Here is a 16,615-nt window from a genome sequence, read left to right as displayed (position 1 = left end):
ACAGTGTGGAGTCCAATGCAGGGCTCAAATTCACAAACCACAAGATCACGACCTGAGCCGAGACCAAGAGTCAGAGGCTTAACCAGCTGAACCACCCAGGCACACCATTGCATTATATACTTTGAAATAATGAGATATATCAGTAAAACACTAAAATAAGTCTTGCTGACTAAAAAATAGGGCAAAATACTTATTGAGCTGATGATGCCACCTTTTAGGTTATCTTTGTAATTTTCAAATAAACAAAGTGAATCCAATATTTTGGCATATGCCAGGCATCACCTCATCTGGAAGAAAGAAAGAGAGAGAGAGAGAGAGAGAGAGAGAGAGAGAGAGAGGAAGGAAGGAAGGAAGGAAGGAAGGAAGGAAGGAAGGAAGCTAAAATAAAAAATAATATAAGCTTGAATAACCACCATGAAGATCTGAAAAATCTGATACTAAATGGCATCAAACTGTATTAAGCCATAGTAAATAATGATATTAAGAATCACCTCAATATATGTATATATCAACAAAGGATTTTGATTTTTTTGATTTTTAACTTAGAACACCAAATATTTATATTTCATATTAGCACTAGCTGTACTTTCCAATGCACCTTTAGATACTTTTTGAAACCACTCAACAACTTAGGTCAAAGAGATACAAAGAGATACTCTTCATAGCCTCACTATACAGACTTATTAACATTCCGAGAGACTTATTTACCAGAAATACACAAAAAAGTGCTGAACCAGGGCAAGAATTCAAGTTGTTATGCCTAATAAGATTTGATGTTCACAATACCACTTTGTACAGTGCATCCAATGCTGATGGAATTTCACTGCAGTGAACTTGAATGAGAGTGTTTGATAATGTATCTATACAATAGGTCTTTCAGGTTGAAAATATCCTAAAGTAGTTAGACTTCAAACTAACAATAATTGACATTATTAATAACAATGTCCATTTACTAAACAACAACTTTGAAATAACACAAATTTTGCTGCTTACATGAATTGTCTAATTTAATACTAATAGTAACCCTGAAAGATAGGTATTTTTATAGTTAGTGCAGCTTAGCACTTAAAAGCAGTAACCCAGGAACCGGACAGTCTCAATTCAAATCCTGGCTCTACTATGTGCTACCAGAGTAACCCTGGTCAAGTTACTGAATCTCCCTTTGTGGTAGCTTGCTTACCTGTAAAATAAGGATTATAATAGCATAAACACCCAAATAAACAAGGAAGAAGTCAAACTTTCACTATTTGCAGATAACATGACATTCTATGTAGAAAAACTGAAAGACTCCACCAAAAAATTTGCTAGAACTAATACATAAATTCAGCAAAGTCATAGGATATAAAATCAATGTACAGAAATCTGTTGCAATTCTATATACCGACAATGAAGCAGCAAAAAAAATAAATCAAGAAATCAATCCCATTTACAATTGCATCAAAACCAATATGGTACCTAGGAATAAACCTAACCAAAGGGGTAAAAGATCTGGATGGTAATGAAAACTATAGAATACTTATGAAAGAAATTGAAGGGGACACAGAGAAATGGGAAAAAATTCCATGGAAGAACATTATTGAAATGTCTATACTACCCAAAGTAATCTACACATTTAATGCAATCCCTATCAAAATATCACTAGCATTTTCCACAAAGCTAGAACAAATAATCCTAAAATTTGTATGTAACCCCTAAAGGCCATGAATAACCAAAGCAATCCTGAAAAAGAAAAGAAAAGCAGAAGGCATCATGATTCCAGACCTCAAGCTATATTACAAAGCTGTAGTCATCAAGACAGTAAGGTACTGGCATAAAAACAGACACATAGATCAGTGGAACAGAATAGAAAACCCAAAAATGAATCCACAAATGTATGGCCAACTAATCTTTGACAACTAATTCTTTGGCAGGAAAGAATATCCAATGGAAAAAAGACAGTCTCTTCAAAAAATGGTGTTGGCAAAACTGGACGGCAACCTGCAGAAGAATGAAACGGGACCACTTTCTAATACCATACACAAAAGTAAACTCAAAATGGAGGAAAGACCTAAATGTGAGCCAGGAAACCATCAAAATCCTAAAGGAGAACACAGGCAGCAACCTCTTTGACTTCAGCAGCAGCAGCTTCTTACTAGACACATAGCTAGAGGCAAAGGAAACAAAAGCAAACATGAACTATTGGGACCTCATCAAGATAAAAAGCTTCTGCACAGTGAAGGAAACAACCAGCAAAACTAAAAGGTAGCCTATGGAATGGGAGAAGAATTATATATTGGATAAAGTGTTAGTATCCAAAATCTGTAACGAACCTATCAAACTCAACACCCAAAAAACAAATAATCCAGTTAAGAAATAGGCAGAGGACATGAATAGACATTTTTCCAAAGAAGACATCCAGATGGCTAACAGACACATGAAAAGATGCTCAACATCACTCATCATCAGGGAAACACAAATCAAAACCATGATGAGATATCACCTCACATCTATCAGAATGGCTAAAATTAACAACACAGGAAACAACAGATATTGGTGAGGATGCAGAGAAAGGGGGAACCCTCTTATACTGTTGGTGGGAATGCAAACTGGTGCAGCCACTCTGGGAAATAGTATGGAGTTCCTCAAAAAGTTAAAAATAGATCTACCCTACGACCCAGCAATTGCACTACTAGTATTTACCCAAAGGATTAAAAAAATACAGTTTCAAAGGGATACATGCTGCCTGATGTTTATAGCAGTATTATCAACAATAGCCAAACTATGGAAAGAATCCAGTGTCCATCGACTGATGAATGAATAAAGAAGATGTATATATATACAATATACTACTACTCAGACATCAAAAAGAATGAAATCTTGCCATTTCCAATGACATGGATGGAGCTAGAATATATTGTGCTAAGTGAAATAAATCAGTCAGAGAAAGACAAACCCCATGTGATTTTCCTCATATGTAGAATTTAAGAAACAAAACAGATGAACATATGGGAAGGGGAAAAGAAAAGAGAGGAAAGCAAACCATAAGAGACTCTGAATGATAGAGAACAAACTGAGTGTTGATGGAGAGAGACGGGTGCGGGTTGGGCTAAATGAATGATGGGTATTAAGGAGGGCACTTATTATGATGAGCACTGGGTATTATATGTAAGTGATGAATCATTAAATTCTACTCCTGAAACCAATATTACACTATACGCTAACTAACTAGAATTTAAATAATAATTTGAAAAAAATAGCATAAATAGTAGTAAGTAGTATAGTACAATAGTAAAATCTGGATAAATTAACATATGTAAGTATAGGATAATAAAGGATTGAACAACTGATACATATCATGATTCAATCGTCATAGCCACTAATTTATAAATTAGGAAACTGAGGTTCAGTTTACTCAGAGATTAAGTAACTTGCTTATGGTCTCACGAGGAGAAATTAACAGTCAGATGTGAATCAGGCTTATCAAAATCATAAAATCCTTATCAAAACATTATACTGCCAACAAAGAAAAATTAGGCCCAGATCATTTCAAACATTTAAGAAATAAATATCAATTCTGCACAAACTCAACTAGAAAATACAAGAGGAAAGAACACTTCTCAACTCATTTTGTAAAGCCAACATTACTCAGAAACCAAAGCCAAAGACATTACAAGAAAAGAAAAATATAGAATGCTATTCCCCATGAAAATAGACACAAAAAAATCAACAAAATATAGGCAAATAAAATCTAGACATAGATAAAAAGAATAAATACATAGGGACCATTATGCCAGAAATACATGCGTGATTCAACATTTAAAAATCAATCAGTACTGGGGCGCCTGGGTGGCGCAGTCGGTTAAGCGTCCGACTTCAGCCAGGTCACGATCTCACGGTCCGTGAGTTCGAGCCCCGCGTCAGGCTCTGGGCTGATGGCTCCGAGCCTGGAGCCTGTTTCCGATTCTGTGTCTCCCTCTCTCTCTGCCCCTCCCCCGTTCATGCTCTGTCTCTCTCTGTCCCAAAAATAAATATTGAAAAAAAAAAAAATCAATCAGTACAGTTCACCAAATCAATACAATAAAGAAGGAAAATCATATGACCATATGTATAGAAAGGATTTGATAGAGGTGCCTGGGTGGCTCAGTCGGTTGAGCGTCCGACTTCGGCTCAGGTCATGATCTCGCGGTCCGTGAGTTCGAGCCCCGCCTGGCTCTGTGCTGACAGCTCGGAGCCCGGAGCCTGTTTCAGATTCTGTGTCTCCCTCTCTCTCTGACCCTCCCCTGTTCATGCTCTATCTCTCTCTATCTCAAAAGTAAATAAACATTAAAAAAATTTTTTTAAAAAAGGATTTGATAAAATTCAACATCTATTGTTTTCAACAAAGTATAAATAGATGTTCATTTCCTTAACCCGATAAAGGGCATCTACAAAAAAGTACAGCTAACTTTCTACTTAATGCTAAAAGATTAAATATGTTTCCTTTAAGTTCAAAAACAAGGCTGGATGTCAACAAGATTTGTTGTGGTGATCATTTTACAATACATACAAGCACCAGGTTATTATGTTGTACACCTGAAAGTAATATCATGGTGTATGTCAATTATATCTATTAAAAAAACAAACAAATAAAAGATGTGGCAATCTTGGGGTACCTGAGTAGCTCAGTCAGGTAAGTGTCCGACTTCGGCTCAGGCCACGATCTCACAGTTTGTGGGTTCGAGCCCCGCATCGGGCTCTGTGCTGACAGCTGGGAGCCTGGAGCCTGCTTCGGATTCTGTGTCTCCCTCTCTGCCCCTCTCCCGCTCATGCTCGCGCAATCTCTCTCTCTCTCTCAGAAATAAACATTAAAAAATTTAAATGAAAAAGATGTGGCAATCTTATTAATATGTTGACGTAGATGTTGGAGAGAGAGTCACAATAGCACTTTTTAATGTGCCCTTGATAACTGAATTTTTAAAATAAAGCAAAAAGATTTCTGTTTTCTGTTTCCTTCTGAAGATGGAGACAAAGAAGAAGAAAACAGAGACGGAGATGAAAAAGAAGAAAAACGAGGAGGGGGAGAAGAGGAGGGGGAAACATACTAGTACAGTGACAGAGACACAAATATCTAAGAATAATATGACAAAAGATGTGAAAAATCTATGCAGGGAAAATTATAAAATTTTGTTACAGAGTCATTAATGAAGGCTAAAATTAATGGAAACTCCAAGTTCAAGAATTGGAATTCTCAATGTTATAGCGATGCCATTCTTAAACTAATTTATGCAATTCCAGTGAAATGCCTCCAAATATTTTGGGTAGGATTTCACAAATTAAGTGTAAAATTAGTGTACTTAATACAAATAGAAAAGACCAAAAGGAGCCATGGGTTTTGATTAAAAGACAACACAGTTTCCTACAAGATATTAAAAATTATTTGAAGGTATTGTAATTAAGACAAGGTAGTATTAACTCAAGGTACAAGAAAAGAAAGAAAACAGGAAAAAAAAAAAAAAAGAGAGAAGAAACTAAGGCAAGAATGTCCGCTCTCACCATTCTTATTCAAGAGTATACTAGAGGTACAAGTAAGTACGATATTTGCATGCAAATTCTTGCAAACAGAATTTTTAATTTCTCTTTAATTCCTTGGAGTGAGATTAGTGGGTGATATAATAAAAATGTTACATTTTTTAAAAACCATCAAACCAAAATATTTTCCAATGTTTTCTCACCAGAAATGTATGAATTCTAGTTGCTTCTACATCTTCACCGGCATTTGGTGTTGTCAGGTTTGTTTATGTCTTTATGTGTTTGTTTATTTATTTACTTTTTTTTTTACATATGTATATTTTTAAGTAAGCTCTAGGTCCAACATGGGGCTTGAACGAATGACCCTGAGATCAAGAGTTGCATGCCCAGGGGCCGCTGGGTGAAGCCTACTTCAAACCAAACCAAAAGTTGCTTGTTCTACCAACTGAGCCACCCAGGGGCCCCTTGGTTTTTTGTTTTTAATTAGCACTCTAGTAAGTAGGTAGTGATAGCTAAGTATAGCTTTAATTTCCACTTCCCTAATAACTCACAGTGCGTAACATATTTCATGTACTTATTTGCCATCTGTGTATCTTTAGTGAAGTAATGTTCAGAAGTTGGACCGTTTTTTGACTAGGCTGTTTGTTTTCTTATGATTGAGTTTGGATACAAATTCTCCATCAGGTACTTACACCTTCATCAGGTACTTACACACATCAGGTAACTGATTTGTAAATATTTTCTCCCAGTCCGAAGCTTGTCTTCATTCTCTTAATAGTATCTTTCATACAACAGAAGTTTTAAACTTTGATAAAATTCAATTATTTTTTTTTTCTTTTATATATTACGGTTTTGAGTTTGTAGTTACGAAATATGTGCCTAAGCCATGTAAAACAGTCCAGGCTAGTCTGCAGAAAAGGCCCAGCTACAGAAGAGCAGCCTGGAGGGTGAGAGGCCCAGTTCCGGCCCACTTGCCAGGCAAGTGAATGAGCCTTTTTGGCTCTGAGTCAAAGCTTCAGATGCAGCCAGGGCTGACAGCTCTACTGGAATCTCATAAGAGCCCCTGAGCCGGAACCACCCAGCTAAGCTGCTCCTGGATTCCTGTTTTTCAGAAATGGTGAGAAAATAAATGTTTGTTGTTTTAAGCCATTAAATGTTGCAGCAATTTACTACACAGGAATGAAAAATCAATACAACTGCTACCACTCTAGGCCAAACCACCATGAACACTCATGTAGGGTCCCGAACAATACCTCCTGAACAGATTCCTGCTTCCATGGCTTCTTCCAAAACACAAATCTCCATGCCACAGCCTTAATGATCTTGGAAGAACCAAGAGCAGATACCACTAGTCACCAAGTTAAAGTTCTACAGTATTTGTGATAAAACAGTAAAGTTCTATCAGTATTTATTCTGATAAATACTAAGAATAAAAGCCAAACTCCTACCAGGTACATAAGACCATATATTATCCGGGTTTTCAGAAATGTCTTTCTTGACCATACTACCCGTGAATATGTCCCCTTCTTTAATACTCTTCTATTACATTTATTTGATTAATGAATTTCATTATCTGAAATTATTTTTTACATTATACTGCCATTTAAAATCTTTAATTGGAACGCCTGGGTGGCTCAGTTCGTTAAGCATCCAACTCTTGATTTCAGCTCAGGTCGTGATCTCACGATTCGTGAATCTAAGCCCAGCATCAGGCACACTGCTGACAGTGTGGAGCCTGCTTGGGATTCTCTCTCCTTCTCGCTCTGTCCCTCCCCTACTCATGCTCTCTCTCTCTCTCTCTCTCTCAAAATAAACAAAAAAAATTGTTTTAAGTATTTAAAAAGTAAAATAAAATCTTTAATCAAATTTCATCAAAGATTACCAGCCATATTACATGCCATGATTATCTTTCTATAAACAACTTTGCTTTCTGTGTACAAATCAGTGTCAATGAAATACAAAATAAAACACATCCTAGGCAAAGAACTTTATTAACCTTGCTTCAAACCTTATTCCCAGGCTTCTTTAGTTTAATTAACTGCAAAGAATGGATTGTGTATATGCAAACACTGAAAAGAGCGGCAGTGTCCAAGGGGCTTGGGCTTAAAAATATTAGAGACCTAGATTTTATCAGATCCTGGACAAAATTTTAAAAAAGCAGTCACAATGTCAAATAGCAGCTCCTGATAACTTCTTCAAGTTTTAGCTTCTTCAGAAGTTGACTCCATTCAGTTTGCTTCCTGCTTGGAAGCTTCATCTAACTTCTCCACAAGATCTGGAGCCTCATCACCATCAACGTCTCCGGCAGTGAGTGGTGCTTTCCCATCCACAGATCGTGTAGGCAGAGCTTTAGCCAGTCTGCTTAACTAGTCAGACTGTCTGCACCACGTCTGTTTGAGATGCTGGGCAGTATTTCGGTCAGCTGCTTTGTCTCAGCACGGCCTGTGAACGGTCAAGTGTTCACTGCCAGGGATCCCTGAACTTTAGGCTTGTTAAAAAGCGGATCCCTGCTCCTTGGTTTGTGAATATGTTGCCTCTTCAATACCAGAGATATTGTTTACCTCTAACTTCTTTTCTTTTTTCTTTCCTTTTCTTTTTCTTTTTTTTTTAGTGTTTATTTATTTTTGAGACAGAGACAGAGAGTGAGCAGGGGAGGAGCAGAGAGAGAGAGGGAGACACAGAACCTGAAGCAGACTCCAGGCCCTGAGCTGTCAGCACAGAGCCCAACGCGGGGCTCGAACTCACAAACCGTGGGATCGTGACCTGAGCTGAAGTCGGACAACCAACCGACTGTGCCACCCAGGTGCCCTGTTTACCCCTTACTTCTTTAAGGAGAACTGAAATGTTTTATCATCTGCTGTAGCCATTGTATGAACCACCTTCTTCTTTTTTTTTTTTTTTAATTTTTTTTAAATGTTTATTTATTTTTGAGAGAGACAGAGACAGAATGCAAGTGGTTTAGGGGCAGAGAGAGAGGGAGACACAGAAGCAGAAGCAGAAGCAGGCTCCAGGCTCTGAGCTGTCAGCACAGAGCCCGACGCGGGGCTCGAACTCACGAGCTGTGAGATCATGACCTGAGCCGAAGTCTGACGCTCAGCTGACTGAGCCACCCAGGCGCCCCTGAACCACCTTCTTCTTTCCGGGAGCAGTTCCTTCCCCACCAATGTGCACTTGAGCTTGAGGTTTGGCGAGTTTCTCCTGGTTCATGATATTTTCTTTCATCTTGTTAGAGCAGAAATGGGACCATAAGGGAGACCAGGGTCAGCATTTCTATTTTTGTGTATTTCATATTCCCTTATGTATTTAGGGTCTATCATTTCTAACCAGTACACAAGATCCATACTTTGTGTTGTTTATCACCATATATTGACAGATACATATCTTTTGATACATATATAGATATACAGTTGAGCCTTGAACAATGCGAGGGCTGGGGTACTGACCCCCAGCACAGTAAAAATTCCATGTATAACTTTTGACTTCTCCAAGACCTTACTAATAGCCAACTGTTGACCAGAAGCCTTATAACATAAACTATCAACTAATACACACTATGTACGTGATATGTATTATATACCATATTCTTACAATAAAGTAAAGGTAGACCCCAAAAAATGTTACTAAGAACATAGTAAGGAAGAAAAAAATACATTTACAACACCGTACTCTATTTATTTAAAAAAAAATCCATGATAAGTGGACCCACACAGTCTAAACCCATGGTGTTCAAGGGTAAACTGTATATCCATGTCTGTCTGTCTGTCTGTCTATCTATCTATCATCCATCTATCTAAATACCTATCTAAATATGTATCTATCCTCTCAGTCCAGTAGAAGGAATGAGAAATAGTAGAGGGCTAAGTTTTATGAAGTGTTCTAAGACTATCCACAAGTTAAATGGCTTGCTGTAATCTTCCCGTTCCTCTACTGTATACTGGAGAAAATTAGTAGAAATAGTACAGTATATCAATATTTTTAGGAGCTCACTATAATTTTAGCACACAGAGACTTTATGTAATTACAATCTGAAATAATACTTTGACTTTTAGTTCCAGTGCTACATAGAAATTATCTTCTTTTTATAAAAATGCCATTGATTTTGAAAGGCCAAAACTAAGGAGTGGTAGTCACAAAGATTCTACCCACTCCATGTATTGTAGATAATGGCAGAAACTCAGATGGCTCTCTGAAAACACACAGATGGTTGACAAGTATTCATGAAGAGAACAAAAGCTAATATTGTTTGGCCATTTGGAAAATTTTCGTAGTAGCAGTAATGTTTCTATTACTTGTCCTACATTTGTGGTCATATTTGGAGTAGAGGAAAAGGATTTATTTCAGAAACTGTGGTCATAAAAGCATTCATGTGCTATCATAGAAATTCAAAATGGCAGTATCTTATGTGCAGCACATTATACTGAAGAAAGGGGTACAGCAATCTCTCCCTTGATAGAATGAACGATACAGAAAATGCTAAAACTGTAGCCTGTTTGCACTACAGCCTTGCTGTCAACCTCCAGAGAGAAAAGGTGTGCGGTCTCTGGTTGAGTCCCTCAATTCTTGCTCGGTTGTTTACTATCTATGTGACATTGGACCCATAACTCAACTACTCGGTTTTCTCAAAAAGAGCTTATGAAACTTACCCTTTGCAAGGGGTTGCTCCAACAACCTGACAACAGGTAAGAAGTATTTTGTAAAATAGTACAGATGTAAGGCATTCCCATCCCCCTCCGCAGCCTCCCCCCACCACCCGTGTCGGCAGTGGCCAAATTCACAGCCACACCACTTCATCCCCAGCTCTAGGTGGCACCTGGCCCTTCGCACCCCAGACCGAGCTTATCGTTCACGGTCATCTGGGATATCCGAAGTAGAGATGGCATCTTATCTTCCCCATTTTCTTGGCCTGAAAGCTCTGCCTTGTCTCTTTTGCCCCTATGTTCATCGACTCCTCAGCTCTTGTATCTGAACCTTTCTTTTGAGTCTGCGACCACAGTTTAAATGTGCCAGGAGCCCAGGCCCTCCCTCTTCCTACAAGAACCTAGGTGCAGCTCATCAGGAAACTTTTCCTTCTAATCCATTCCACAGATTATTTAACAATGGAACAATCTACCAACCCCCGTCTTCATCACAGCAAGCCCCCATATAAGTACCAGAACATCTCCTGATTGTTACTGTTTATAAAGTTTCCAGCTGCTCTATGCCTTCAAGACTGCCCATTTATTCACTGATTCACATATTTGTCCATAAGTACACACTAATTATCTATTGCGTGTCAGGTACTGGGATAGGTACTAAAGATAAGATAGTATCCAGATCAGAAATTATGTATGTTGACATAGCCCATAGGGACCCATGGTACAGATACACAATTAACAAAGAATCACACATATAAATTTATAATTCTGACAAGGTCACTAAAAATCAGGTAGATATATGATGTTATGAGAGAGTAACATAGGAGACACAGGTGATCAGGAAAAACTGTGACAAAATGGTGACTGAGTGAATAGAAGACAGAGGACAGGAGTTAACTAGGTAAGAGAAAGTGGAGAAAGCCATATAGCAGAGGAACCTGCATATACAAAGGTCCTGTGATCAAGGAAACACGATCCATTAAGGAACTGAGAGAAGGTCCTGTGATTAAGGGAGCATGGTCCACTGAAGAACTGAAAAAAGGCCAGGTCGGCTAGAGGGTAGACCATCAAGGATATGGCCAAATGATGCAAGACCCTGCAGGCCACGTTCAGACGGCAGACTGCCCAACTTAAAATGCTCACCTCAACAAAACTATTGGATTCATCCTTACACAGTACTCAATTGTGAGCACCCCACGCACTCAAGGATGCCTTTTTCTTTACCTGAAATGATCTTTCTAAGGGAATATTATAAAGCGAGTTGGCAACGAGGTGAACACTAGAGCCAGACGTGGTTCAACCCTGGCACTGCCAACCTATTAGTTGGGTGAATTGAGCAAGTCTTCTATCCTCTCCAACTCTTTCCATTATCTGTGAATATGCGAATGTGCCTCGGATATTGGAAGAGGTAATGAACATGTAACCTTCATCCCATAGTAAATGCTTAAGAGATGTAGCTGTGGGTGGTTACTCCTTTCCTTCAAAGCACAGCTAAAAATTCTACCATGATCAAAGTATCTTCTCGGAGTACAATAAAAAACCATGAACGACTGTGACAATTTCAGGAAATGATCAGTTGAAATATCTGTAGTGCTAGGCAATGACAGAGGCGTCTACTTGAGCATAACTGTATAATAGGCCAGAGAGATGTCCACCTCGCAACCCCCTCCCATCTATCTCTCTACTCTTTCCTCCCGACCTAGTAAATGAAGGCCAAACTCTAACTTCCACAGCAACGGGATCATCAGTAACATCCTCTCTGTGCGGGGCTCTGGGGGGGATGAGAAGAAGGTTCCCAGAAAGATGCTCAACAAACCCCTGTCTCGTTGGCACTTCCTCCTCTGAAGGCCACTCACATTTCTAATCCTTGCCCTCCAGACCTCTCCTTGACCTTCTTACAAGTGAAGTTCAGCTGTTATTAATATTATTTCTACTTCAACAAGTGGAATTCTAATCAAGTCTAAAACAGAACTTCCTAAACAAGGGAAAAGGGGAGGTTTAATGCTGGTGTACAGTGAGTTCTTCCACTGGGCCACCGACTCTTCCAAAGCTTCTGCCCCCAGTGCAGGCTCTTCCCTGGATGAGGCAGAGTGAAAGTGTTTCTCTTTCTCAACAGCATCATTATTTGATTGATTTTTATTGATGGAGGTATTATAACAAAGAGCTCTGGAATGACAAATTCAATATCTGGTACAAAAGTACTTTCTGAATTCTAGGGAACCCCATTTCTTTGGTACACACACATATCATTTCACACTGTAGGATATCTATCAGTAGACTAGAATCTTGGAGAAACTAGTGTCCTTACTAAGTATGGGCTCTTCTAAAATCATTTTTCAATGTGGGGTTCGTTCTGGTTATGATTACTTGGAATAATGAATGAAACTTTAAACACACAGTTCTAATATTAAATAGGAATGCTAGGGGTCAGATTCTGATAAAAACAGGAAGTCAGGCCTTTGCTCACATGCTCTCTCTCTCTCTCTCTCTCTCTCTCTCACACACACACACACACACACACACACACACACACAGAGTTTATGACAGGACTATAGAGTCCAAAAGTCTCCAATGGTTTCAGTACCCTTACGAGGCTGGGCAGACTGATCAGATGTGTAGTACCATGTACTGTTGAACTAGTCTCTGTAAAAATAGGCACTCCCACCTACTCACCATGCTGCTTCAGAGAACACGCTTTGGGAAAACTCACAGAATGAAAATAACACATCCAGAACACATCAGATTCTACCCTATACATTAAAAATTTCTTGGAGAACTAAATCATAACCCAATATGCCCATATGAAAACATACACTAAAATAAACTTTACTATCCTTGGTCTCTGATGTTTTTATAGGCGTTATAAACCCAACATTGGGAAGATTTTAGTTCCATTTTTTCCCTAAGATGGTAAGATTCGATGCCTCCTTATTCCCTCATGCAGTTGATTATGATGAGTTCATCTCACCAGAAGAGCATAACAATCATCTGGTCAGGACCAGGACTTTCAGGACACCCTGCGCGAACTTTCTTGGGACTGCCATTCTCATCTTTTCCTCAAAGCCAACTGCTGTTCCAATCTCAGGATTACAGAATGACCCACTGGTGGTATGAGAATCTTAAATTTTTTTTTAGAAATTATATTTGACTGAATTTGCTTCACTATTTCCTTATTTCACATGACCTAGCAGCAATATAAGGAACCCGGTGGGCTTGACAGAAAATATTCTTGCTTTCTCAGTGACATGAAGGCAATTTGCTGGCTAAGAGAAATTCCAGAAATCGTGTAGCCACCTTACTACACAGGTGCTATGTGGGTATGCAACACAAGTGACTCAACATTCTGTAGTCTTGAAAGAACACTCAAAGCTCTGTGCTGGCTTAAACTGAAATAGATACTGGTTAATGGGAAGTACTGTATCTGGTTAATGAGAAGTACACTACACAACAGGTTCAAAGCAAGACAGGTCAAGAGATCTACAAAAGCCACAAACAGTCTTTTATGTGCCTATTTCATGAGAAGATTTTAGAAGCATAGGAGATAATAAGCATATGAGGGCTTTGATTTCCCTATCAGCAGTGCAATGCTAATTCATTTTTTCCTATAATGACATAGATTTCTCAGCAGCAGTTGAGCCAACGAATAACAATTAAAATCCTCTAATCCCCTAGAAAACAATTAAAATGCCAAGATCCTAGCAATACAAGACACATCTAATTTGATTTCCCAAACTTTGTTGGAATTCAAGAAAGTAAAGATTTTCCTTTCATGCTTTGCTGAGATGCTAGTGCGAGCTGCTTGTCACTTTCCCCATTTCATACCTGATTTTCACCTTAATCCTCAGTCCCTCTTATATTGAACACTCTTCCCACAAAATCTCAGCTGTCAGATCAAGATCTCAAACCCAGGTATCTTCCCTAATCATTACTTTTTATTTGTAACTGACTTGTAAATATTTCTACATGGGGCTGTTTTAGTCTGTTTGCTCATTCATTCATTCATGTATCCATTTATTCAAAAAATATTATAGGGGCCCCTGGGTGGCTCAGTCGGTTAAGCGGCCGACTTCGGCTCAGGTCATGATCTCTCGGTTCGTGAGTTCGAGCCCCGTGTCGGGCTTTGTGCTGACAGCTCAGAGCCTGGAGCCTGTTTCAAATTCTGTGTCTCCCTCTCTCTGACCCTCCCCTGTTCATGCTCCATCTCTCCCTGTCTCAAAAATAAATAAAACGTTAAAAAAAATTTAAAAAAATATTATAAAGTGCCTTCTGAGAAACAAAGTCAGGAAAACCAGTTTCCCTTACCTCAAGGCGGGAATGGCAATCAACCACTGCCCTATGTGCTGTGAGAAAGGCAAACCTCGTATACTACACTAAGGTGCCCAGAAACAGAATGTATCAGATGGGGACATCAAAGACTCCACCTGAGGAATGGTATTTGAATTGAGTAGCAGAGGGCAATGTAGGCAGACAGAGAGCCATGTTGGAAGTCACAGCGGTATAAAACCGCAGCCTGGTCTGTTCAGGAAAGAGCAATTTGTCCCATGAGGCCAGAGAAGGCAAAGGTGAGACCATGAAGAAAGGACTTTGGGTGCCCTAAGGAACCTAAACATTATCTTAAATGTTATAGGGGGCCACCTGAAGGACTTTAACCAGGAAAGGATACGAGCAGATTGCTAACGTAGTGTGTCCAAAACCTTACACCTGAAATCCCCTCACCCAGTTCTCTGCCAGTGGCATCACAATCTCCACAAACTCAGACTCTTTCTCACTGTTCTCACACGGAATCTTTTAAGTTCTGGGTCCCAATTAACTGCTGAATCCAATCCCTCTGCCATATCGTCTTCTCCTGCTGCCATAAGTAAAACCTACATCACATCTTTCCTGGACAAATGCAACAGTCTTTGGTGGCAAACACTGTGGACCAGCTCTCAAAAAGCTGTCAGCCCTTTCTCCCTATCTATCTCCAACTGTAGAGGCTGAAAGCTCACCTAAATGGTCACTCTTATGGCTAAGGGTGGTCACATGACTCGGCTTTGGCCAACACAATGTAAGACATATAATGGGGACCTTCTACGAAAGATTTTCTTTAATGATAAAAGGGGATAGCCATAGCCGGGTAGCTGCCATCCTACTTCCTGTCTGAATTTGATAATGATGCTTAGAGCTCTGGCCAATCTGCTGAGGATAATGGAGAGAAAAGACAGAAATTCCTAGATCATGGATGACCTCCTTGAACTATTTTTTTTTAATGTTTATTTTTCAGAGAGACAGAGACAGACCGTGAGCAGGGGAAGGGCAGAGAGAGAGGGAGACACAGAATATGAAGCAGGCTCCAGGCTCCGAGCTGTCAGCACAGAGCCCGACGCGGGGCTCAAACTTGAGTTGTGAGATCACGACCTGAGCTGAAGTTGGATGTTTAACAGACTGAGCCACCCAGGCGCCCCATCTCCTTGAACTATTAAATCAGCACTAGAATCGCCCACCTCCAGACCCCTTGTTATGAAATTACGTGTCCATTTGGCACAAGCCATTGTTGGTCTGGCCTTTTGCATCCAAACAGATTTTAACTGACACATCTCCTCAACTGCGGAATCTGTTTCCAATCTTTCCTTATGGTACCCCTTACCTACATTACAATTATCCTCCACATCCCATCTGATCACATAATTTCCAGCCTGAAAGTTTCCAAAGATAAGTCTCTGACCAAATATCAATGTTCGAGCTCCTCACCCACCCAAGTTTCTATTGTCTTGACATATTGAACATCCTGCTAATCCATAAGCATACCATACTGTTTCAGGTCTCTCACCCTTTGCATTTGCTGTACTCCCTGCCTGGAACGCTTTCCTACTCCACTCCTCACCTGAAGGCTCCACAGGCAGAGTCATCACATTTTCCCCTGTGCCTGATAGTTGTGATAGACTATAGAACTGTATATATATTAGTATATATTATTGTATACTAATTATATATATATTAGTATATATACAATTCTGTAGTAAACAATTATAAAACAATTGTATAGTAAACAATATATTATATATTTCTATATACAATTATATGTAATTGTAGACTATATATTTTTTTCCAATTCTCTTGGAAGGAGAAATACACCTTCACCCTTCAAACTTGACTTGCTTTGACCAATGAAATCAAGGCAGAAATTTTAAGAGCTGAGGTACGGTTGCTATGCCTTTTCTTCCCCGCCTCTGCAACGTGGAAACAGGTATAATGGCGCTTTTAGCCAGCCTGGGTCTCTGAGCACAGCTCCCTTAGTGACCTACGGTGCATACACAGTATGTGCTAAGACAGAAACCTTCCTGTTTTAAGCCATCCAGTGTGGACAAATGTTTTCTTCCTTCCTTCTTTCCTTCCTTCCTTTCTTCCTTCCTTTCATTGTTTCTTTTTTTTTTTTTTTTTTGGTAGATATATTGGATTATAGCTATTAACTTATATATTTTATACATTTTATAAGGTTATTAATTTATTTGTTT

At 39.2% G+C, this 16,615-nt stretch overlaps 1 protein-coding gene and 1 pseudogene across 16 annotated transcripts in view; both read right to left on the bottom strand.

Moving 5' to 3' along the window:
• Window positions 1–16,615, bottom strand: part of NEK10 (NIMA related kinase 10) — a 230,833-nt gene that overhangs the window by 137,240 nt on the left and 76,978 nt on the right. The window lies entirely within an intron of this gene.
• Window positions 7,573–9,003, bottom strand: LOC121033573 (transcription factor BTF3-like; annotated as a pseudogene).

This window comes from Herpailurus yagouaroundi, unplaced genomic scaffold (genome assembly GCF_014898765.1).
Source record: "Herpailurus yagouaroundi ecotype Mexico unplaced genomic scaffold, PumYag 159, whole genome shotgun sequence".
Classification (NCBI taxonomy): Eukaryota; Metazoa; Chordata; class Mammalia; order Carnivora; family Felidae; genus Herpailurus; species Herpailurus yagouaroundi.
Note: the sequence above shows the minus strand (reverse complement) of the source record. Positions and strands in the feature narration are given on the sequence as shown.